Below are 24,413 nucleotides of genomic sequence, written 5' to 3'. Positions count from 1 at the left end.
CATTTCACCTTTGAATACTTCCGTATGCTCTCTTAAGAATACCAATATCCTAATAGTTTTGAGAAGAGATTGAAGAAAAGGAACATAAATTAATAAAATGAGAAGGAATGCTTTATTATATTACTGCTTTAATCACTACATGATATAATATGAAAGAGAATGAGCATGACTTTAATCAAGTTGAGAAATACTTATTTAACCTTTATTTTAATGTGGATATGTGTGCATGTGTGTGTATGTGTGTGTGTGTGTGTTTAGTTTACACACAAAATAAACTTCGATTTCCATAATGGCCCTTGGAGATGATTAAGGTAGACATTTTAAAAAAATCAAATGAGTAATCTGAGGTGTTAAAGAGATTATTTTGTCCCAGGTCATTTGGCAGATATGTGAACAAGCCAGGTCTTATGATGTTGCAAAGATTTTTCAACTTTCATCCAAAAAGGATCCTAGTAACTAGAAGATTTGGGCTCAGTTATATTTCTAGATGTATGCTTTTGGGATGACTGTTTCCTTTCTTAAACATTTTAGTTATATTTCTGCTATTTTAGATTGCAATCTTTGAGCTGATATCACAGCCCTGTTGTACATATGTATTGGATTCTCCTCAGCTCCTATAGTTGTCAGTGCAATTGGTTTTTAAGATCTCTACAGGAAACACAACAGACATGCTATGCCAGCTTTGAATTATTAACAGCTCTGAGTAACTGTCTACATATGTTTTGTACATAGAGGAGAGAAAAGTGAACATATATTTCTAAATTTCTGGGTAATTATGTACAGGTGAATGATGAAGCAACTACTCAATAGGTAGTTTGCATACTCATATATGACAAACATTTCAGTAGAAGTAGGATGGCTAGACACTTGCTAGAGAATCTGATCTCCTGGGTTCTCTTAAAGGCTTGGAGTGGATACCTTAGGTTCTGTCTAACCACTTGTCCTTTAATAAGGAAATAAAAAGAAACAATATTTTTTTTCTAATTGCTATAGATACGATGAGAAATATTTTTGCACATTTTTTTGAGGTCCCAATAAAGGTAGTAGTGAGGAAGGCAGCATTCTCCTCACATTTTTCTGAATTAGATTTAGAGAAATATAGTTTTGTGTCTTTGTCTTTAATATTTGAAGGCCCCAGTCTAACTGTCCTGTCCATGAGAGACAATGCACTGAGAGCAGGGGAAGAGAGGAACTATCAATGACTCAGGCTTCTAGAGTTCTTCTAGTCACACGGTGCCTATTTGGTTGTAAACCCCAACGACTGTAATCAGATTCCAGGAAGAGGCCTGATTATGGGCAAGGAAAGGAAGGAGGGAGAGGGCATGGGAGAGGCAAGGAAAAAGGGAGAGAGAAAGGGAGAAGGTGAGGGAAAAAGAGAGAGAGAGGCATTCGGCTATCCAGCTGTTCCAGAACCATTTGTTAAAAAGACTATTCTTTCCCTATTGAATGGTCTTGGCACCCTTGTAAAAAATACATTTGACCATGCATGCAAGAGTGTATTTCTGGGATCTCTGTTCTATTCCACTGGTCTATATGTTTTTGTGCCAGTACTATTGCTTACTTAGTAAGTTTTGAAATTGGGGAACATGTATCCTCCAACTTTTTTCTTCCTTTTCCAACATTGTTTTGGTTATTTTGGGTCTCGTTAGTTTCCGTATCAAATTTAGGATCATCTTGTCAATTTCTGCCAAGAAGGCAACTGAAATTTTAATAGGATTTATTTGAATATGTAGATCAATTTGGGGAGTGTTACCATCTTAATAGTAAGTTTTCTGATCCATGAACATACAATGTCTATTCATTTATTAAGATATTTCAATTCTTTGAATAATTGTAATCTTCAGAGTATAAGTGTTGCACTTTCAATTTTATCCTAAATATTTCCTTCTTTTGAATGTTACTATAAGTGGAATTGTTTTTATAATATTGTTTTCTGATTGTTCATTCCAAGTGCATAGAATACTATTGATTTTGCATATTAATCTTGTACCCTACAATTTTGCTGAATTTGTTTATGAGTCCTAATAGCTTTTTAGTGAATTTCTTAAAAGTTTTCTGTGTATAGGACCATGTTATCTGTGAATGGAGATAGTTTTATTTCTTCTATTCCAATCTGGATGCCTTTTATTTGATTTTTTTCCCTGGGTAGACTCTCCAGTACAATACTGAATACAAATGGTCATAGCAGATACTTTGTCTTGTTCCTGATCTTCAGAGGAAAGCAGCAGTCTTTCACCATTAAGTATAGTGTTGGCTATGTTTTTTGTAGATGTTCTTTATCAAGTTGAGGAAGTTCCCCTTTCTGCCTAGTTTTCTGAGAGTTTTTATAATGGATAGGTGTTGAATTTTGTCAAATTTTTTTTTTTTTGCATCTATTGACAGGATTACATGACTTTTCTTCTTTAGCTTGTTGATGTGATGGATTACATTAATTGATTTCTCAAATGTTGAACCAGCCTTGTATACTTGGAATAAATCTCACTTTGTCGTGGTATATAATTATTTTTAAACAATTATTCATTTAATTTGCCAATATTTTGTTGAGGATTTTTCATCTAAGTATTCATAAGAGATATTGATCTATTGTTTTCTTTTTTATGTGATGTCTTTGTCTGGTTTTCATATCAGGGTAATGCTGGCCTCACAAAATCAAGGCCTCTGCTTGACTGTCTCTCCCTGACCACGCTTAGCTGGTTAGCTTCACTAAGTCCTGTGTGATTGCTATATTATTTGAACAATGCCCTGGGTGTGAATTGTTCCACAGACAGATCTAATTCAATTTGGGCTTCTTGGAAAGAGTCGTTTTTTTAAGGTCAGTGGTTGAGACTTCTTCTGAACTCAAGAGTGTTTCCTAGCCGTCACTTTACTTGATTCTTTACGGGAAACTAACCCACCTAGGGTTAAGTGTATTTACCAGTCTCCTATTAGTAATTGCTTTTCACCTCAACTTTCATTGTTTTTGAGAGAATCTTTAGGCTTGAACTTCCTCACATTCTGTTGCAAATGGAGCCAACTCTTTAGGAAAGAGATTCAAAGCTCTCTGATTTAAGGGCTGCCTCTCCCCCTTGGCAAAATTTCTGAGCCAAGTTTCTGGAGTTGTAGGTAGGAACGTGATGTGCTTCTCTCTGAATGAGACACCTGCTTTAGTTGCTGAACACCTGGCAGAGGGCAGGTACAGCCTCCGGTCTCAGCTCGGGGAAAGAACCTCTCTTTATGAATGGGCCAAAGCAAGGGAAATTGGGACCCCAGTAGTCTCAGTGCAATGCCCCCACGGTAGAGCCTCTCACTCTCATGAGTGGGGGCTGGGTGAAAGTGGGGAGCATCACCAGAAACCCTGTCCAAAGTCTCCTCTGTATTATATCCCACGGAAGTACACATTCCTTAATCCCATTCCCCGTATTATTCTGAGTTAGATTTTGCTAGTGCCAAACTTGAATGAGATCCGGAGGTTTCTTGATGTGCATATGAGAACTACCTCCTTCACTGCCTTGAAATGAATTGGTTGGTGGAAACTTTTTCAGAGAAACTTGAAAATTCCAAGTTTCCTTACGAACTTTAGCTAGATAACCTATTGCCTTAGTAATTCAAGTTGTGGTCATCCGTGTCTGTTTCACCTTTTCTGACCTTTGGTGCTGAATTCCCTGACCTTTGCTCCCCCAGCTCTCCCACCCTTCAGGTAAATCCTAATTCTTACATTAAATGCTTTTTCATTCTGGAATTCTTAGAGTGGCTCTGCTTTCTTAACCAAATCCGGACTGAAAGGAATCTAGTTTTCAGGGCAGATGTTTTAGTAGTTGTTGTTTAGTTGAGAGAGACTGTAAATACCAAGAAGAAAGATGGAAGTATTGTAAATAAGAATGGGGGGGGGGGTGCGGCCTGGTGGCTCCGGTGGTTGGAGCTCCATGCTCCTAACTCTGAAGGCTGCGGGTTCGATTCCCACATGGGCCAGTGGGCTCTCAACCACAAGGTTGCTAGTTCAACTCCTAGCCCCCTGCAACTAAGATTGAACATGGCACCTTGAGCTGAGCTGCCTCCCGGATGACTCAGTTGGTTGACGCGTCCTTTCAACCACAAGGTTGCGGTTCGACTCCTGCAAGGGATGGTGGGCTGCGCCCCCTGCAACTAGCAATGGCATGTGGACCTGGAGCTGAGCTGCGCCCTCCACAACTAAGACTGAAAGGACAACAACTTGACTTGGAAAAAAAAGTCCTGGAAGTACACACTGTTCCCCAATAAAGTCCTGTTCCCTTTCCCTAATTAAAAAAAAAAAGTGCTTGCCCATTTCAGTGTTAAAGAATCCTACTAGTACAGTAGGATTATCTTTACATTAAAAAAAAAAAAAATGAGGGGGAAACAGGTCCTGGAGAAAACAGGAGGATTTGCGGTCAAGAGTATTGTTGAATGGACTTTCCTCGATTAGGAATGGATATTGTGTTAGTTTGGCTCCTCTGAGAAACAGACACCAGGATGGAATTAAGTGTGAAAGTTATTTACTGGGGAAAATGTCTGGGAGGAAAAATGGGGATGACGCTGGAGAAATCTGGGAGAACTTTGGTTCTGGTATGATTTGATTCAGGTATGACTCTAGTTCAGAAAATATGGAAGGGAAAAAGTTGAGTATGGAGTGTCTTAGATGCAGTCCATTTCTAAGAAAGTTTTGATAAGGCCATGGGGAGTCCTTGAGTCAAAGTCAGAGGGGTCCAGTGACCCGGAGCAGTGGATTTGCCTTCGTATCTCTACCAGCTCAGTCACTGACTGCCAGGTGGGAGTCATGGTCACAGCTCAAACTCCATGATGGATTTAGAGCATAACAGTTGGGGCTTTCAGTCAGTTATATTCCCCAAAGTTAGGAAACCAAGAAGCACATTTTCATGTCTACCACAATTGAAGATATAGATGTTGGTGTAGGTTTCAGAACAGGGACCAAAAAGTTGAGGTGATCCATGCTTTAGTATTCTCATTTCTGAAATGAGAATAATAATGAGAATAAAAATGAGAACAATAATCTGAAGTTTCCTATACTTCTAAATTCTAAAATTTCAAGTAAGGCAGTACCTTTTTTTCTTTTGTTTCATTTAAAATAATAATAAAAAAATGTAATGAATCTATCTCGTTTAAAAAAATCAAATAATATAAAAGAGCTTGTAATGATAAAAACAACACTAACAATAATGATGGTGATAGTAACAATGTGTGACTTTTACTAAATGCTTTCTAAGCAATTTTTATGAAATCATTCAATCAGCCCAACTCTTTTCACACCCAATTCTGATCTATGGGGGCAATCTCTTCTAACCATTTCTATTTTGAGTTCTTCTGAGGGTTATTTCCATATCCTTGAAATAATATGTATAGATTGCTATTTCTTGGTTTATCAACTTTGTCTATGATGTTGTGATAGGTGGTCACCTTTGAAAGCTACTTCGATGGTTCCAAGAATTAGGTGCTATGAAAAGATATCTCACACCTGAGAGAATGTGGTTCAAAAGAATTTGGCATTTGTAAATAAGAAACATATAATAGACTATTATGGCTATTGATAAATACACATGAACTAAATCGAAAATAATCAACCACAGAAATAGCCAAATATGTGTCACTAATCCTATGAAGTAATACATACCAAATTGTAGAGTTACCTTTTCTTTATTGCCTTGAGGAAGTAAAAGAATCATGGAGGCTGCCATTCCAAACATTCTGGATAGGCTATAAAGGGTCTGGGATTAATTAACTACAGGATTGATGTGTGCCATGTAATACAAGGGGCATATGTTGAGCATTTGGAAAATAATGGATAGTTCTTTATCAATTGGTTTTGACTAGATGTTCATGTTTAACCTAATTACTGAGTAATAAATTTATAAAAATGTTCATTTCTTTTTTGAATCACCCTAAATTATGTATCTTAAGGCTTTATTTATGATGCAATGTGTGTGCTATATGTAACTAATTTATCTCTTTTTTCTAATAAAGGTTAGAACTCACTAAAAAACATCAACAAAAAAAGGGAAAAATAGAAAAATATCAAAATGAATTGTGAAAGAATTATTTAAAATTTTGAAGTATTTATAGTTAAACCAAATTTATCTTACACAATAGGAAATGATATAAATATTTTTTTCTCCACTGGAAGTACAACTTCTAAAAGACAGGAGAAAAATCCTTCTATGTACTCCTAATCAAATTGCTAGCAGTTGAGGCACAATTGTGATCATTTTAAATAGGCTCATTTAAACTGATTCACTTGAGGAACATTTTGAACAACTGTGCTGACAGTTTGAAATAGGTTCCATCAACATTGAACTGAATTATTTCAGTAGTTTATGTTCTGCCTTTAGCCAAAATGAGTGGATAAGATAGGTCCAACATTTACATTGAAATTAATCCAATTAGCATTTTAGCAACAGGACTGTGATGTCCTCAGCCATGAGTTGAGTATTTTAGAGATGTTTGCATGTGGTCAAGGCATGCACATGGAATGCTTTTGGCAATGAGTAGAGGCCATCAAAAGCATGATAAGTTGGTCTATGTCCTTTATTCACTCTGTGTTCATGGAGTGAGGAATAATCTTGTCACTGGGGAAATTTACGTTTAATTACTGAAGAACTGATGATGTCAAAATTTGAAGAACAGAAAAAAAATTCTTAGAATTTATCTTCTAGTGAATACATTTGCTATTTTCTTTAGTGGCTGAAAGCTCTTTGTTTTAGGGTGACATAACTGAATTTGTTGATTTAATGTGTAATAATGGCATATCATGAAGCTCTTGATCCTGTCTCTGAAGTAACTCCTGAATAGACAATACAATTTCAGGTGATTATAATGTTTATTGACAATTATTGTTATTTTTTTTTCTATTTACAAGTTGCTATTTCTTTCATGAAATTTTCCTAAGGCTGACAAAGGAGAGTATATTTTAGACGTCTGCTGTCCAATATGGTAGCCACCAGCCACATGTAGCTAGGAAGCATTGAAATAAGGCTAGTTCAGATTGAGAGGCTCTGTAAGTGTAAAACACACCATATTTCAAGTGTCAATGCAAAAAAAGTAAAGTGATTATTGCTTACATGTTGAATTGATAACATTTTGAATATATTGTGTTAAATATTATGCACATGTACACTAACTCATTTTAACTCTTTAGACTACATATGTGGCTTGCATTATATTTGTAGTGGACAGCATAGCTAGTGAGTATTCCATAAGGAAAAATAAAGAAACGTCAGGATATTTGTCTGCCAAAAGACAAGAAAGAGGTTAAAAAATATGCAAAGAAAAAGCAAAGCGAATAGAAATCAGGAAAAATATGGTGGAAATAAAATAAATAAAAAGTAATCACAATCGATGTAGAAGTCTCATGATCTTGCAAATGAGGTCAGAGACATTTAGGTGAGAGAAATATACTCTTAAAAGGAAAAAATGTCATTTTCAGGTTTTCAAGTTATTCTGTATCAGGAATATTGCTGTGTTTTATTTCGCCTTTTCTTCAATTGCTAAGGTTATGTACATACTATTTTACAGATAGGCATGTGGAAAAAAAAATTCAGAACTAGTTGGGGAGAAAGAGAGATTGCTTGTAAAACCATATTTCATTATTAGAGACAAGGTGCTATGTAATAGCTAATGTTCCGAGTAGTGTATTATTACACTCCCAATTTAAAAACCCGTTCTGTTTAATTTCAGAGATTCCATTCCTGGAAAAATAAGAATTTTTTTGCAGACTTGCATTCTGAAAACATACAAGGAATTATACGAATAATTGTTCAGTTGAATAGGAGAAAAGATATATATGCGTGTTCTCATTGTACGTTCACAAGTTAAATAAGCCTATCTGGAAGAAGCAGTTGGTAGCTACCTTAGACAGTTAACACTTTTAGTTTTGATCAAAATCATTCAACACCTGACATTTTTGCAGTGCTAGAAAGGATTACAATTTATAGCAGTAAAAGAGGTGATAATTTATTAGCTCACTGAAATGTTATAGCATGTTCGTTATATTACTGTTGGTATAGTGGAGGAACTAGCCATATGAGCAGATAAGTTAAATATAATGAGGGAAGTTGTGTAAGAGGGAGCTGAACTAACCAAGTATGATGGGGCACAGAGGGGAGCAAGTAACTTTCTTGATGGGCAAATGGAAGGGACTTGAAGGGCAGAAGAGAAGACTTTCGAACAGACCTTGAAGGATGGGTTGGAGATGAGGGGATTTGAGGAGAGGATCATTCTTGCCAGGAGAGGAGTATGTTCAAAGAAAACAGACATGAAAGAATTTGTGAGGAGATAAAGAATAGAGTGAATGGTTCATGGTTTGGTGAGAGAGTAGTGGGTTTAGCCCTTGTATTTCACAGTAATGAATTTAGGAGTTATCAACAATTTTATAAAAGAGAGAAACCTCCATTTTCCTCAGAAAAGAAATTCTTTTCTTCCACAAATAGAAGATAAAGCTGTAGGAATATAGATATGAGGTAATGCATTTCTCATTTCTGCAAATACTCAAATTGAATAAAGATTTATAATTAGATATTATAGCTACTCCTGTATTATGGAGAATTTCACTGCCTTCCACAATATGCATTGTACATTGTGCAGTAAGAATACATATACATGTACGACAGAAGGAAATCATTATGTAGTAGAGGGAAAATAATTTAATGGAGAGCACAGTGTGCTCAAGCTGAGCTTCCTATTAATAAGTAGCAAAGAGATGGTGTGGGGACAGAGTCCCAGAGAGCAGTTTCCAGGCTCTCGGCCTCACGTGGAAAGGTGATGGCTCGGGCATTAGATGGCCATCAGCTGTAATCAGATTGCCATCTGAAGTGGCTGGGTGGCCATCAGCTGTTACCTGTTAGCCATTAGCCACTGATATAACTGCTGTGGCTACGCTAGGGCGGGGGGGGGTTGGTTGGCAGAGACGCGGACAGCGGATTGAGCATCGTGTGGCTCCTGCTTCCTGTGTCTCCAACCTAGCCGCCAGTGAGACTATAGTGGTATGAACCCCCCATCCATGGCTGCGTTGGTGTTCCTTTTTAGCCTCACCATGTCCTGCGTTCTTATGTGGGAAGCGGGACCAGAGTCCTTGCATGACAGATGGTTACAAAGAAAAAGACTTCTGTCAGACGGCATATACAAGTGCTTCCATTTATATTTACATAGTACTTAGGACCATGGAATATGTACCAATAGATTTTTGGCTAATGTGCTCTGTCTTTCTCATTTACTAATTGTGAGTGCTTGGGAAAGTCAATCAATTTCTTGAGACTTTAGTTTCCTCCTATGGAAAGTTGAAGATGTGAATAATAATACTTCATAGGGTTATTGTGAGGATTAAATGAGAAAATCTTAGTAAAACTTAGTAGCACAGAGACTGGGAATAGGATATATTTAATAAATGGTAGCTATTATTATTATTAATTTGCATTGTGAATTTATTTTTTAATCTTTATATTGTTTATCTATCTTGTGTCACTATTTCTGGTATATCTCTTACTCCCTGAAGCTTTAGGAGAGACTGGCTTTAGACCTAATAGAAGTAACTACCTGCTTCTAGTGCTTTCTATCCTAGAAAAATAATATGTGGTGGCTAGCACACAAGGTTAAAACTCAGGAGATCAACAAATATTTATTTGTGTCCAGCTATGGACACAAAATTATGTAGACAATATCATTGGATTACTCTGATTTTCAGTTTCCTTGTCTATAAAGGGTTGCATTAAATAATCTCCAGCTCCAATTCCAAATTGTATTAGTTAGAAGTAGATGAGGGTATATCCGAAAAAGAAAAACAGAACAGGACAGAGTTTATTTTTCTCTCACAAAAGTGTGCAGGATGTTGACATCTAGGAATGGCATGGCAGATATGCTCTGCTAAAACCTCAAAAGTCTAAATTCCTTTAAGGGATCCCTGAGGAAGTAGTCCCCATCTTCTTCATTCAAAATAGTGGCTGATATCAAAAGATCAAAAACCTGGTCAAATATTCCAGCCTTTGCAAGGTGAGTCACCAAAGACTAACCTGTAAGTGGCTTTATTGGCACTGAGGATAGAGAAGGTCTAAGTGTAGCAACCACCTGATTATGGGTGCTATTTATAAATACAGTCACATTCTGACGCACTGGGGGTTAGGACTTCAACATATAAAGTTTGTGGAGGGGGGGACACAATTCAACCCATAACATCATCTGACATGATATATATTTTATTATGCTTATTATTTGTTTTATTTCAGTTGAATATCATCAACTCCTAGAAGAGCAAGCATTGTCAGTCTTCCCAACTTAGCTGAACAATGAATGGACAATCGACAAGTGGAATGCAAACTCCTTGAAGACAGGGAATTTCAGAGTCCAATTTCAGTTTTGGACTCTGTTGAATTACCATTCTCAGTGACAGAACCTAGTACACAGTAAACACTTAATAAATATTTGTTGGATGAACTAATGACGTTTAGAGTCAGATAGACCAATTTGCCTTTATTTAATAGAACCATGACAAGCAATCAATATAATAATCACTTATAGAGTGAAAAGAAGGATATCTGCATTTCTCAGAGTGAGGACATGAGAAGGATATTTTCACTGAGGACATGAGAAGGGTGTTTTCACTGAGAGAAAATAATTCTTTTTCATGGCTGTTAATGATGTTAAATGACTTATATGCTGGAAAAACTAGAATTATTACCTTAATACTTTCCTTAATTTTTCAGAGATTCAACATAAAATTTTCTAAATTTCCATAGATAAATCATTTCCTTGTTTATACTATATTTAAGTTACATAATAACTGTTAGGTTGATTTTTTTGGTGATAATTACAAAACAAATATCTTTTTTTTTGTAGAGGAAGAGAAAAAAAATTAGATTTGCAGATAAAAAGGGAGCTAGAACATGGGTGGCAGAACATGGTGATAGAACAGAACAAAGCTAACTATTAAAAAGCTAATTATTAAAATGCATTAGAGCACAAACTGCTTACAGAAAAGCTCAAATAAGTCATTCTATCTAGATCAGAAGGCTGACAGCAGATGGTGCTATTCCATCTTCACTTCTTAGGAACTATGTAAGCAACCACCGTGAAAATGACGGAGGAAACACACCAGAAATAGTCCCGCTTTTAACATCATAATTTGGAGAAGTGACCTTCAGTTAAAATGCTTTTTATGGAAGCATTCCTAGTATTTTCTCCTAGTACTTTATTTTTGTGAGAGCTATTTAAACACAGGTATTCTATTCATTGACTGAAGAGTAGAAAATTAAAGTAGTCAAACAGGAGATAAAGATGGGAAAATAGGTTTGAACTTGTTGTGCGGGCATTTTCTCACCAGGCCTGCAAAGTCTATTCTTAATTGGTTGGCATTTAATTAATTCAGTTCATTACAAAATATTTAGTACTCACAATATGTCCAGCAAAGTAATAGGTGCTTAGTGTATATCTATGAACAAAATAGACGAAGAGTTTTGTATCTATGGAGCTTCTATTGTAGCAGAGGGAGAAAGACAATGAAAATAAAAAAATAAGAAAAGTGTGGCATGTCAGAAGGTGATGAGTACCATCATGAAAAAATAAAGGTAGAGTGTGGCAAGGAGGCTAAAAGTACTGGGCAGTGGGGAGGATTTGAGATATATGGTATTTATTCATTAAGAAGATGTTGGAAAGGTCATGAAGAGGACATGACCATTGGTTGATTCCCGAGCTAGAACCAGGCAATCGGATGCTCCTTACCCCCACCGCATCCTTGGAATGTACATTCCACTAACCGTTCCTATAGTGGGAGCCCTTTCAAGGACGCAGCCTTGAGAGAGCAATGTGCTGTTGAGACCACCTGGACTGTGTATGTGGCTGAACAGAATGAAGGCCTCTATATAAACTTTGAAAATTCTGGCGGGCAGATGTGGAGCTCTACTTGTCTTACAGATGCCCAAGACAAGCTTCATAGGTAAGTCCCCTTGATTATCAAAACTGCCACCAACCAATCTGGAATGGCCTGCCTCTTTTTTCATTTGTCCTTGTCCTTTGGGGACAGGGGCCACTTTCAGATGTCACCTGGGGAGCTCCCAAGATTGTGAACTAACAGCAGGTGAAATTTAAACAAAAATATGAGGGAAACAGTCAGGTAAATGTCTGGGGGAAGAGTGGTCCATGAAGAATGAATAGCCTATACAAAGATCTAAGTTGGGAGCATGTCTGGCTTGTTCAGAGCTCAGCAGAAAGGCCAGCGTGGATGGCTGCAGTGGTGTGAGCAAGAAGAGCAGTAGATGAGGTTAAAAAGGTACGGTGGAGAGCAGATCATTACAGGAAACTGAGTGCCATCATCAGGTTTCGAACAAAGCAGAAGCAGATCTGATTTATGTTTTGAAAGGATCGTCTGTCCTGTGATGAATATGACTTTAGAGTGCCAAAAGTAGAAAGTGGAAACTAGCTAGGGGGCTACTGTAGGCAAAGGATGGCAGTGGCTCCAGCCATTTATCAGTGGAGGTAACAATGGAAGCATTGAGAAGTAGATGGATTCTGGATATTTATTTTGATATTATAGCTGACAGTTATTTTATTTTCCTGATGGATTGGACGTCAAGTGTGGGAATAATACATAATAATGGTGTCAAAAAGACTTCAAGGTTTTTGCCTTGATTTACTGGAATGACAGGGAAAACTGCGGTAGGAGTGAGTTTTGCAAGCTAACTCAGGAGTTGCAAATGGAAAATGCCAGTGTTGAAATATCAACAAAAATGGAAAGATTATGGGAAATGGGAGTTTGGAGGGGAAGATCAGGGCCACAGTTTTTGACGTATTTAACTTGAGATGTCTATTAGCTATGATTATGGTAAGAAGGAGATTCTGAAGATTGAGTGTGAAATTGATAATCTATTCGCATTAGCGTGGAATTCTTCAGAATGGGAGAGACTGAAATAGAAGAAATGGTCTAGAAGGCAATTATAACAGGCCAGAAAAGGAGAGCCGGAATTTGAACTGGCAGTAGCTCTAGAAACCAGGAGAAGGACAATGATATTACACAGAGAGAATGTCCAGAATTTAGTGGCTGTTTAGATTTTGTAAGGGTGAGAAAGAGATTAAAAGCCTAGGTGATGGGATGGTGGTTAGTGACCTTAGTAAAAGAGATGAATTGCAGAAGATTTCTTTCCTCTGTGTATATAGTTTTATAGTCATTCCTCAATTCTCTTACATTCTGGAAAATGAAACAGATCATTCTCTTTGTATTATTTCTAAAAAGTCTCAAGAAAACCAGGAAATACACTCTACTTGGTTTAGGGGGCAGAGGAAACCTCAGATTGTTTCTTTCCCCTATTCCATTGTGATTCTTTTAAAATCTCACTTGAGTCATATTTATTTTATTACTTCAACCAAGAAAGTCACATTGCTTTTGGTAATGAATAACACAGGGAATGCATTTCCCACCAAGAAAGAAGGAAGCAGCTCAAGACCTGCTCTGCTGAGAAGGAAGGGAAACAGGCATCAGTTTGCATTAGCACTTAGGTAGTTGCCTCTTTAATGCACATATTTGCAGAATACCACCTGCCTTTCTATTTTTCAAATTTTCTGCAATAATTGGTAGTGCTAATATCTGAATATAAGATAGAACAAGGGTGACATTCTCCTAACATTTATAGACATTACCAAAGACAGAGGCTCTTGTCTTATAAGCACACTTCCAATTTACAAGATATTTTAAAATTTAAATCATAACCACAGATTACCATATTAGTTATTATTTTCTGTATATGCACACCTACTATGTGACAGGCACTAGTCCAGGATGAACTATGCACAATTAAACTACCCATACTTCACTGAACCTAAGATACTTCTAATTGGTGTCTCCTTGATCTCAAATGGTGTCAAGGGAAAATTTTTAAATGACTATGTCATAACTGCCTTGTGGAGTGTATTCTAAGTCTATAGGCTAAAATGTGAAGAAGGAAAAAAGCATCTTAAAATTGAGGGAATAGGTAGTAGGTAACATTTATTGAGTCCTGATTCTGTCATGCACTGATCATGACCTACAATATCTGCATTCAAATCAAAATTTTGTTCAAGTCACAGTTTTCCCTAAGAACATGGGAGATGCTAGCTTGACAGATCTGTAACTAAATCACCTAATTAAATACATTTTTCCCAATTGTAGCTTAGATATGCAAGGTTTATTTTCTTTCCTAATTTTACCATCCATGTTGTCTATGGTAAGATTTTATTCTTTTTTATGGCAGAGTAATATTGTGTTTGTGTATAATTAATACTCATATATGTGTGTGTGTGTGTATATATACATATATATATATATATCTCACATCTTTGTTATCCAATAGTGCATTGATGGTACCTGGGTCACTTCCTCATCTTGGCTATTGTAAATCGTGCTGCAATGAACATAGATAGAGGTGCTTATATCTTTTCGAATTAGTGTTTTGGATTTCTTCAAATAAATACACAGAAGTGGAATTGCTGGGTCATAAGAAAGTTTTATTTTTAATTTTTTGAGGCGCCTCCAAACCATTTCCTATAGTGGCTGTGCCAATTTGCAGTCCCTTTTCTCCACATCCTCACCAACACTTGTTTGTTGATTTACTGATGATATCCATTCTGACAGTTGTGAGGTGGTATCTCACTGTGGTTTTAATTTGCATTTCCCTGATGATTAGTGATGTTGAGCACCTTTTCATATGTCTATTGGCCATGTGTATGTCCTCTTTAGAGAAATGTCTATTCAGGTCCTCTGCACATTTTTTTAATTGGGTTGTTTGTTTTTTTGGTGTTGAGTTGTATAAGTTATTTTTAAATTTTGGATATTAAGCCCTTATCAGACCTATCATTGGTGAATATCTTCTCCCACTCAGTAGACTATCTTTTTGTTTTGTTGATGGTTTCTTTTGCTATGCAAAAACTTTTAGTTTGATGTAGTCCCATTTGTTTATTTTTTGTTTTGTTTCCCTTGCCTGAGGATACAGATCAGAAAAAAATATTACTAAGAGCAATATCAAAGAGTTTATTGCTTATATTTTCTTCTAGGAGTTTTGTGATTTCTGGTCTTATAATTAAATCTTTAATCCATTTTGAGCTTATCCTTGTATGTGGTGTTAAGAAGGTGGTCCAGTTTCAATTTTTTGCATGCATCTGTCCAGTTTCCCCAACACCATTTATTGAATAGACTGCCTTCACCCTACTGTATATTCTAGTCTCTTTTGTCATAAAGGACCATAAAGGCATGGGTTTATTTCTGAGTTTTCTATTCTTTGCTATTGATCTATATGTCTGTTTCTATGCCTGTACCATGCTGTTTTGATTGTTATAGGCTTGTAGTATAGTTTGATATCAGGTAGCATAATATAGGCCCTTCAAGAGGAGTACCTACGTCTTAAGCAAACCTGTGTCTCACTCAGACGCAATCCTGTTGGTTTTCTCAGCCAGACAGTATGGATACTCCTCTTGCCGTCACTGGTGCCTCAGGCTGGGGAGTCTGGTGTGGAGTTGGGACCCCAAGCTCCTCAGGGAGGGACCTTCACAGCCAAGATATCTCTCCTGATTCTTAAATACCACACCATGAGTTTCCGACCAGTACATTCCACATATGTGCCCCTCCTACTAGTCTCTATGTGGATTCTTCTTTATATCCTTAGTTATAGGACTTCAGTTCAGCTAGACTTCAAGTGATTTTCAATAATAGTTGTTCTATAATTTTGTTGTAATTTTGATGTGGTCACGGGAGCAGGCAAACACAGTGTTTTCCTATTCTGCCATCTTGACTGAAAGTCCTTTTTATTGCTTATTTTATAACAAGAATTATAGTAGATACTTTGAGAATAAATTGTTGCCATCAAAAACTTGATATTTAGCAGAAGCAGAGACAATATTAGATTTTATTACCTATGGCAGAATGACCTGTGGGCTGAGAGTACAAGTCACATGTTTTGGGCACGCAGAAGAAACAATCAGTTGTAATGGGTGGGGAGGCAGATAAGGGAAAACTTGATGGAGACAATGGCATTTGAGTTTGGCATCATGAATAAGGTTTCCAAGAATGGAGAACTAGTCCAATCAAATATCTTTTAAATCAAATCAAATACTGATTGGCCCAAAAACATGGGTTACGTATATGACAGAGGGACAACTTCCTTGAATTGAGAAGTAAATACCAATGATATTCTACAAATATAGCAAATCAAAAGAAGCATTATAGACAGCTACACTGCTCCTGCCAACCTGTGTGGACTAGCCTGAACATCAGTTATCAGTAGTGCAAACCTTAACGATCTCTTTCAACCTAAAAGAGTAAAGAGAAGAGGCAATTGCTTAGGCTACCAGACAAAACCAATTGACCTGAGTTGTCCTGAACCAGTGTCTTATAAGGTTAGACTCTTTTTCAGAAATTATAGAGGGATACTTTAGAGATTATTTATGATTAAAAGCTATTAGTTTGTTGCAAAAGTAATTGCGGTTTTTGCAATTATTTTTTAACGTTTCAAACCACAATTACTTTTGCACCAACCTAGTATGTTATTCTAGAGTACACTTAAAATCCTAAGCCATTTTGTGAAGTATAAACATGTTTTATTAAAATCAACTTTTATTAAAGTTCCTCTAATCAGAAATAACTGAAAATATTTTTTCCTTAGGTCCAGAGACACTCAATAGGGTTTTAGAACTCTTTAAAAAAGTTTTTGAAATATAGATTTACAGAAAGTTGCAAAAACAGTACAGATAGGTCTCATGCACCATTCATCCTGTTTCCCTTAATGATTACATCTTACAGAATTATAGTACAATATCAATACCAATTTGACATCCATACCAATGTGTTACATAGTTCTATGTGGTTTAATCTGTAGATTTGTACAGTCACCATTGCAGTTAAGATACACTGCTATTCCATCACCACAAAGATCTCATTTGTGCCTTTATATTCACACTCACCCAATCTTTCCCAGAATCTCTAACACTTGGCAATGACTAATCTATTTTCTATCTCCACAATTTTGGTATTTATAGAATGTTATATAAATGGAATCACACAGTGTATGATTTTTTTAAGATTGGCTTTTCACTCAGCATAGGTCCTTGAGCTTCATTCAAGCAGTTGCGTGCATCAAAAGTCTGTATCTTTTTACTGCTGAGTGATCCATGGTATGGTTGTACCATAATTTGTATAATCATTCATCTATTGAGGGACATTTTGGTTGTTCTGACTTCTTAACTGTTACAAATAATGCTGCTAGGAACAATTATGTATAGGTTTTTATGAGGAGATAAATTTTTATTTCTCTGGAATAAATTCACAACAGTACAATTGTTGGGTTGTACAAGTGCATACTTAGTATTTTAAGAAACTGCCAAACTGTTTTTTAGAGTAGCTGTACCATTTTATGAGGAACACATGAAGAAAGATAATATTTAAGATCATCTCTGCTTAAGAATCCCTTTTAAGCTGAGAACGGCTCTAACAGCCTATCCCTACAACAATTTGTTGGCTGTTTCTCCCCCTGTGTTGCCAAATTATCCCCCTTTCTATTTTCTTTTTCTAGTGCAGTTGGGGTTATTATTAATGCATGGTGAGAAAAATTTTGCTCACTGTCGATAGCAAAATTCTTAAATTTATGTTTATCAGGCAAAGGTGAATCAGCTGTCATGAGAAAAAAAGACATTGCCCTGAGAAAATCTGCTTCGGGGTAACTGAGAGTTTCCGAATCTTTCAGTCTCCTAGCCTCTACTCTGGCTGTGTCTTCCTATGGTTAACCCCTCCACATCCAGGACCTAGGTTTGTCATTTTGGTTCTCTGTACCGGGATATGTTTAAATACTCGCAGGTTTTGTTTAGCACTTGCTCCTAGCTCCCAACCTCTAACCCTAACCCTAACCGTAACCCTAACCCTAACCCTAACCCTAACCCTAACCCTAACCCTAACCCTAACCCTAACCTTAAGTCAAAGTCCTAGCACTTCTCACTAAGCTAGACCTCACTGCTCACTTGTTCCCTTCATTTGAGTCTCAGCTCCAATGGCTCCTCATCTGAGAGGTCTTCTCTGACTGCCTCCTCCCCTCAACATCATTCTCTGTGCCCTAACCTGGCTTTATTTTACTCACAGTGAATTTTTTGTATTAGTGGTCTCATCTTGCTAGAATGTCAGTTACCTGAGCGCGGGGACTGTGTGGTTCACTGCTATTCCCACATACCTAAGACAGTGCCTGGCAAATCACACCCCTCCATAAACAGATGGTAAAGGAATAAATCAACAGAAATTTTACAATGGTTTTCTAATGGATCCACTCTCTTGCCTGTGCAATTTATCTTTCACTCAAAGAACTAAAGTTATACTCCAAGGACATGGATTGAATCAGCTCACTTTCCTCAAAACCCATAAATGGTACTTTGTTGCTTATTAACTGAGTAAAGCCCAGACTTGTTTAGAGTAGCATCTAAACTCCCCACAATTTATCTTCCAGAAGACTTCTTGGCACTATGTATGATTTTCCCCCCCTCCATTTTATAGTCCAACCTCACTAGTTCAATCACTTTTTCTGACTGTGTCAGGCACTTTCATGTCAATTCATGTAATTTTAGTCTTCTTTTTTCTTGTTCCCTTTCTTAATCAATTTAATCGTCCAAGTCCAGGTTTTCTTTCCCCCCCATTCATGTAAGAATTTTGAGTTCTGATTTTCATTTGCTTTGTGACATTTTTCCTGGCAAGTTTTCTTCATGTTCTTTCTTAGAGTGTTTGTTTGTTTGTAGGCTGTGCTGGTTTTTTCCAGGCTAGTCATTAGCAAAAGATTCATGTGGAGTGAGGGGAAGACCCAGGGTAATTTTCCAGCTTCCTGTGCTTAAATTCTCCCTCTTCTGATGCTTCAGTGCTGGAAAAACAGGGTCCTACTATATAGCTCCACCTCCTTTGGCTCTCACAAGAGCAGGACTACGGCCAGCTTTGAGCTTCCCCAGCTATTACTAATGAGAAACTCGGCTTCTCCTTTCCATGAACATCTTTTTTTTAAGTGGTGTTCTCTATCTCACAGATATTATGCTGAGCTGGACACCGAAGAGTACATACTACACGATTCCTTTTAAATTAAGTAGAACAGGCAAAATTAATTTACATTTTAAAAAAATAGAATACTTTTTGCTTCAGGGTTGGGGCATGTGATTGACTATGAGGGGACATGGGGGAACTCTTTGGGGTGGTAGAAATGTCCTATATCTGAATCAAAGTATGAGTTGCATGGGTGTGTCTATGAATCAAAGTATACAGTTAAGATTTTTTTAAAAGTGGTGTTCTCTGAGTTTTACTCACCTCCAGTCTTCCCTGGGCCCTTCTCATTCTTTTTTCCCCCTTTGTTTTCCCCAGTTCATGCTCCCTATTCCATCTCAGGCCTGCTCATGGTGGCGTTCTCCATCAGAGCAAGGCCTCACATTCCAGGAGTTGTCAGCTGTCAGTGTCTGAGATGGTCCACTGCCAGACCCACCCTGTTCCATCCTTCCCAACTCCAGGACTGCACCGATGTTGCTTCTTAGTTATGTCCTTCACTCTCATATGTTTTAAGCACACCTCAATGCAAGGTGGAATTTTTGAATGTTCATTTTGCTGAGGATGTAGATTGTACTTTATGTTGTGTTTGATGTTGTTTTCCTTATTGCTTTTCAGGATTTGCAGGAGGAGAAATGAGAAGATTCAAAACTATGCTGCTCCCATTTTCCCATCCAATTTAGCAATTTAAAGGACTATGCTTTAGTCTAAGATTCATGTCCTTCTTACTAATTTGGGGTTAATAGGTCCTTCTTCATATGAAATCTCTCTCTCTCCCTCTTTCATCTTTATCATCTATGTACCTACATATCTATCTACTCTATGTACTGCAAACAATATTTACTATATTCTAGGCATGCATTCAAGATCTAAAAGGAATATAGAAGTTCAAAAGACTTAAGGGACTTAAAAGCTAGAGAGATCATACACATACAATTAATAAACTCTTCTGTAAGATACTAGATCTATGCAACATGCTATGGCAAAACAGAAAGGAACTATGATTTCTAGATAAATAAAAAGATTGAGCTTCATGGAGGAAATATCAATAATTAGACTTTGACTATTATGGCTGGAATGGGAACAATGAAAAAAACTAAATAAAACCACATTAACGTGAAAGTATGTGGCATGGTCAGAAAAGGAAAATTTCCGTACAAACAGGAAAAAAACTAAAAAGTGATTACACACAATAGGAAAAGTTGGTAATCAATAGTTTTCATATATTTATCAGGAACCAATTAGACTCTGTGAAGATGGGGAAACCCTCATTTACAAGAGCTATGAAAAAGACAAAATATGTGAGAAATAACTTAATTTGAATGGCAAATCCATATGAGAGGAAAAGGTGCAAATAGTTCTAAAGGGACTAAAAGAAGATTTGAACCCTGAGAAGACACACAGTGTTTGTGGATAGTAAGACTTGACATCATTAGATATCATTCTGAGTTAATGTACAAATCGAATGTAATTTCAGTTAAGATATTGATATATTATTTTTTTGTAGAACTACACAAGTTCAGTTACAAGAAAAATTAAAAATGAAAAAAAAAATAAAATAAAAATGGCCAGGAAAACTCTGACAAGGAAGAACAGTAACAGGAGGCTAACCTTATCGGCTAACCTTACACATAATATAGTACTTCAGAATTTAAAGCTGGGTGGTACTGAAGCTCCCTGTAGATAGACCAATGTAACAGAAGAGAAAGCCCAGAAACAGACCAAAATAAACGTGGGGATTCATTCAGCCTCTCTAACAGTTGGGATAATTTTGACTTTTTAGAAAATGACGTTGGGCATAACTGAGGTGTTCACAAGACTAAGATAAAACTGAATCTGTACATATCTTATGGTGAGGATAAATTCCAAATGGATCCAAGAGTAAAATATATAAAATATTCATAAAATACACTTATAAATCCACCCAAGCACTGGAAAAGCACATGAACAAATCCATTCATTTCTTGTTGTGGAAAAGGTTTTTTAACTGTGACTTCAAATTGAGGATCCATGAAATTTAAAACTAGATAAATTCTACATAAACATATTATTTTGTATGGCCCAAAACACACAATAGCCAAATTAAAAGACAAATGGCAAACTTGGAAAATATATTTGTGACATATCCGAGGCAAAATGCTAACATTTTTAGTATGTAAAAATCGCCTAGAAATTGCGAAGAGAACAATAATCAATTCAATTAGAAAGGCAGGCCAAGGACATGACTGACAGATAATATGGAAGACAACCATAACAAAAGGCTCTTAAAATCTGAAAAAAAAAGCCTCAATCTAAACATAAGAAAAACACAATTCAAAACTAAACTTTGATGACACCTCTATCGTTGCAAAACATCACAAATGTTGACAATATAAACCGATATTTTTTGCATTGCTTGTGGCCGAGGAAATATGTTACAATTGTTAGATGAAGGGCAGATGGGCAATAACTATCAAAATTACAGCAAGCTCACTTTGGAAAATTTGTTCTACAGCTGTGACTATGCATTTGTGAAATAATAAGTTTATTCATTGAGACATTGTTTGTAATAGCAAGATATTGTAATCAACCTAAGTAACAGGTAGAAGAATGAGGTAAGGAGGTGAGAGAGAATTGAAGGTTATCACTAGTCTATGAAAAAATTTCCAGAGACCTGAGGCACAATTGAAAAAGAAGAGCAATATAGTGAATATTTTCATAATGCTGTTTATCCAATACAATTTATTTTATTTTATGAATATATAAACCATTAATTCACTCTCATTAGCTCTTAATGGCTTTCTGATTATTCTCTTTGCTTCTCTATTACTATGTAATGCTTTATGCACTACTCTGATTCTTCAAGTAGAATATTAGCCTATCTCATACAATATACGGCACAGAGATGTGTATAAACTCAGATATTTGTTAAGAGGAATTATTTTTTGACAAAACTATGTGAAAAGGCATACACTGGGAAGACACCCTTAGTCTTAATTTCACCCTCCAAATTCTGTCTTGGCTCCACACACACAGACCACTTTCATAATCATAAACTATATCATAAAAGGCTGCTCACTGCCTGTGTTTCAAATATCTTCCCTCTCGAACAAATCTTTTACACTCTTGCAAATTATTTTCCTTAAAATCAGGTCCTTTCACTTCCCCCCTCAAAAAGGTTTATATTGTTCTCCTTGTGTTACTGTGGAATCTTCTTCCTCCAATTTTTTTAAATTGAGGTAAAGTTAACAAAACAGATTTACCACTTCAGTAACATTTAGGACATTCGCAATGTTGTGCAACGATCACCACTCTAGTTCACAAAAAAAGAAAACCATATGTTCATTAAACAGTCACTCCTCAAACTCCCTTACACGAGTCCCTGCAAACAATTAATTTGTTTTCTATCTCTATGGATTTACCTATTCCTGGTATTTCATATGACCTTTTACATCTGGTTTCTTTCACTAAGCTAATGTTTTCAAGGTTCATCCATGTTGTAGGAAGTATCAGTTCTTAATTCCCTTTTATGGCTGAATAATATTCTCTTGTATGATTATACCACATTTTATTTATCCATTCATCAGTTGATGTACATTTGGGTTATTTCCATCTTTTGCCTAATACGAACACTGCTGCCATGGACATTCACATACAAGTTCTTGTTCGAATACCTGTATTCAATCCTTTTGGGCACACACTGAGGTGTGGAATTTCTAGGTCATGTAGTAATTCTATGCTTAACATTTGGAAGAACTGCCTAGCATTTTTCCATAGCAGGTGTACCATTTTACATTCCCACCGGAAAGGTATGAGGGTTCTAATTTCTACACATCCCTGCCAACATTTATTTTCCTTAAAAAAATAAATAAATAAACATCCAGGTGGGTATAAAATATGGTTTTGATTTGCATGTCCTTAGTGACTAATAATATTGACTATCTTTTCATGTGCTTGTTGACCAGTCTTTGGAGAAATGTCTGTTTAAGTCCTTTGCTCATTTTAAAAATTGGGTTGTCTTTTGTTGAGTTGTGTTCTTTATTTATTCTGGACATTAGACCTTTATCAGATATGTGATTTGCAAGTGTTTTCTCCCATTCAGTATGTTGTTGTCTTTTCCCTTATTTGACAGTGTCCTTTGATAAACTAAGGTTTTTAAATTATGATTAAGTTCAGTTTATCTATTTTTGTTGTTGACGCTTGTGTTTTTGTTTAATTCAGTGCTAAATCCAAGATCATGAATATTTACCCTATATTTTCTACTAAGTGTTTTTTTCTAATTTTTGCTTTTACATTTAGGTTTTTGATCCATTTTAAGTTAATTTTTATATATGGTATGAGGTAGGGGTTCAATTTTATTTGGATATCCAGTTGAAGAGACTATTCATTCTCTAGTGGATGGTTTTGTCATCCTTGTTAAAACTCAAGTGACCGTAGATGCATTGGTTTATTTTTGAACTCTCAGTTCTGTTCCTTATATGTTACCCATATGCTGGTATACACTGTTGTGATTACTGTACCTTTTAATGAGTTTTGAAATCAGGAAGTGTGAGTCTTTAAATTTTTTTTTCTGAGACGTTTTGTTTTTTAGATCAGTTTTAGGTTCACAGCAAAATTGAGAGGAAGGTACAGAAATATTCCATATACTCCCAGCCCCCACACATGCATAGCCTCTCCCATTATCAACATCCCCCATTTCAAGACTGTTTTGGCTAGTTGGGGTCTCTTGCAATTCCATATGAAATTTAGGATGAGCCTTTCCATTTCTGTACAAAAAAAAAAAAGGCCATTGGGAATTTGATAGGCATTACGTTTAACCTGTAGATCACTCTGAATAGTATTGCTTTCTTAATAATGTTACGCCTCTGATCCATGAACCTGGACTCTTTCCATTTATTTAAGTCTTCTTTAATTTCTTTCAGCAATGTTCTGGAGTTTTCAGTGTAAAAGTCTTTCATCTCCATTGTTAAATGTATTACTAACTATATTATTCTTTTTGATGCTATTGTTTGAAATTGCTTTAATTTCATTTTCAGATTGTTCATAGCTAGTGTATAGAAATATAACTGGATTTTTAGTGTCCATCTTATACTTGCAACTTTGTTGAATTTGATTAGTAGATCTAATAGATTTTGGGGAATTCTTCAGGACTTTCTATTTAGTATAGAAGGATCATTTCCTTTGAGAACAAAGATTCTTTTATTTCATCCTTTTCAGTTTTGATACATTTTGTTTCTCTTTTCTCTTCTTCTTTTTTTTTCCTTAATTGATCTGGCTAAAATTTTCATTTGGTACAATATTGAATAGTAGTAGCAAGAGTGGCATTCCTGTTTTGTTCTTGATTTTAGGAAGAAAGCTTTTAGTCTCTCACCGTTGAGTATAATATTACTTGGTTTTTCACAAATGCTTTTATCATGTT

Source organism: Rhinolophus sinicus, linkage group LG02 (assembly GCF_036562045.2).
Source record: "Rhinolophus sinicus isolate RSC01 linkage group LG02, ASM3656204v1, whole genome shotgun sequence".
Lineage (NCBI taxonomy): Eukaryota > Metazoa > Chordata > Mammalia > Chiroptera > Rhinolophidae > Rhinolophus > Rhinolophus sinicus.
This window is presented reverse-complemented; position numbering follows the sequence as displayed.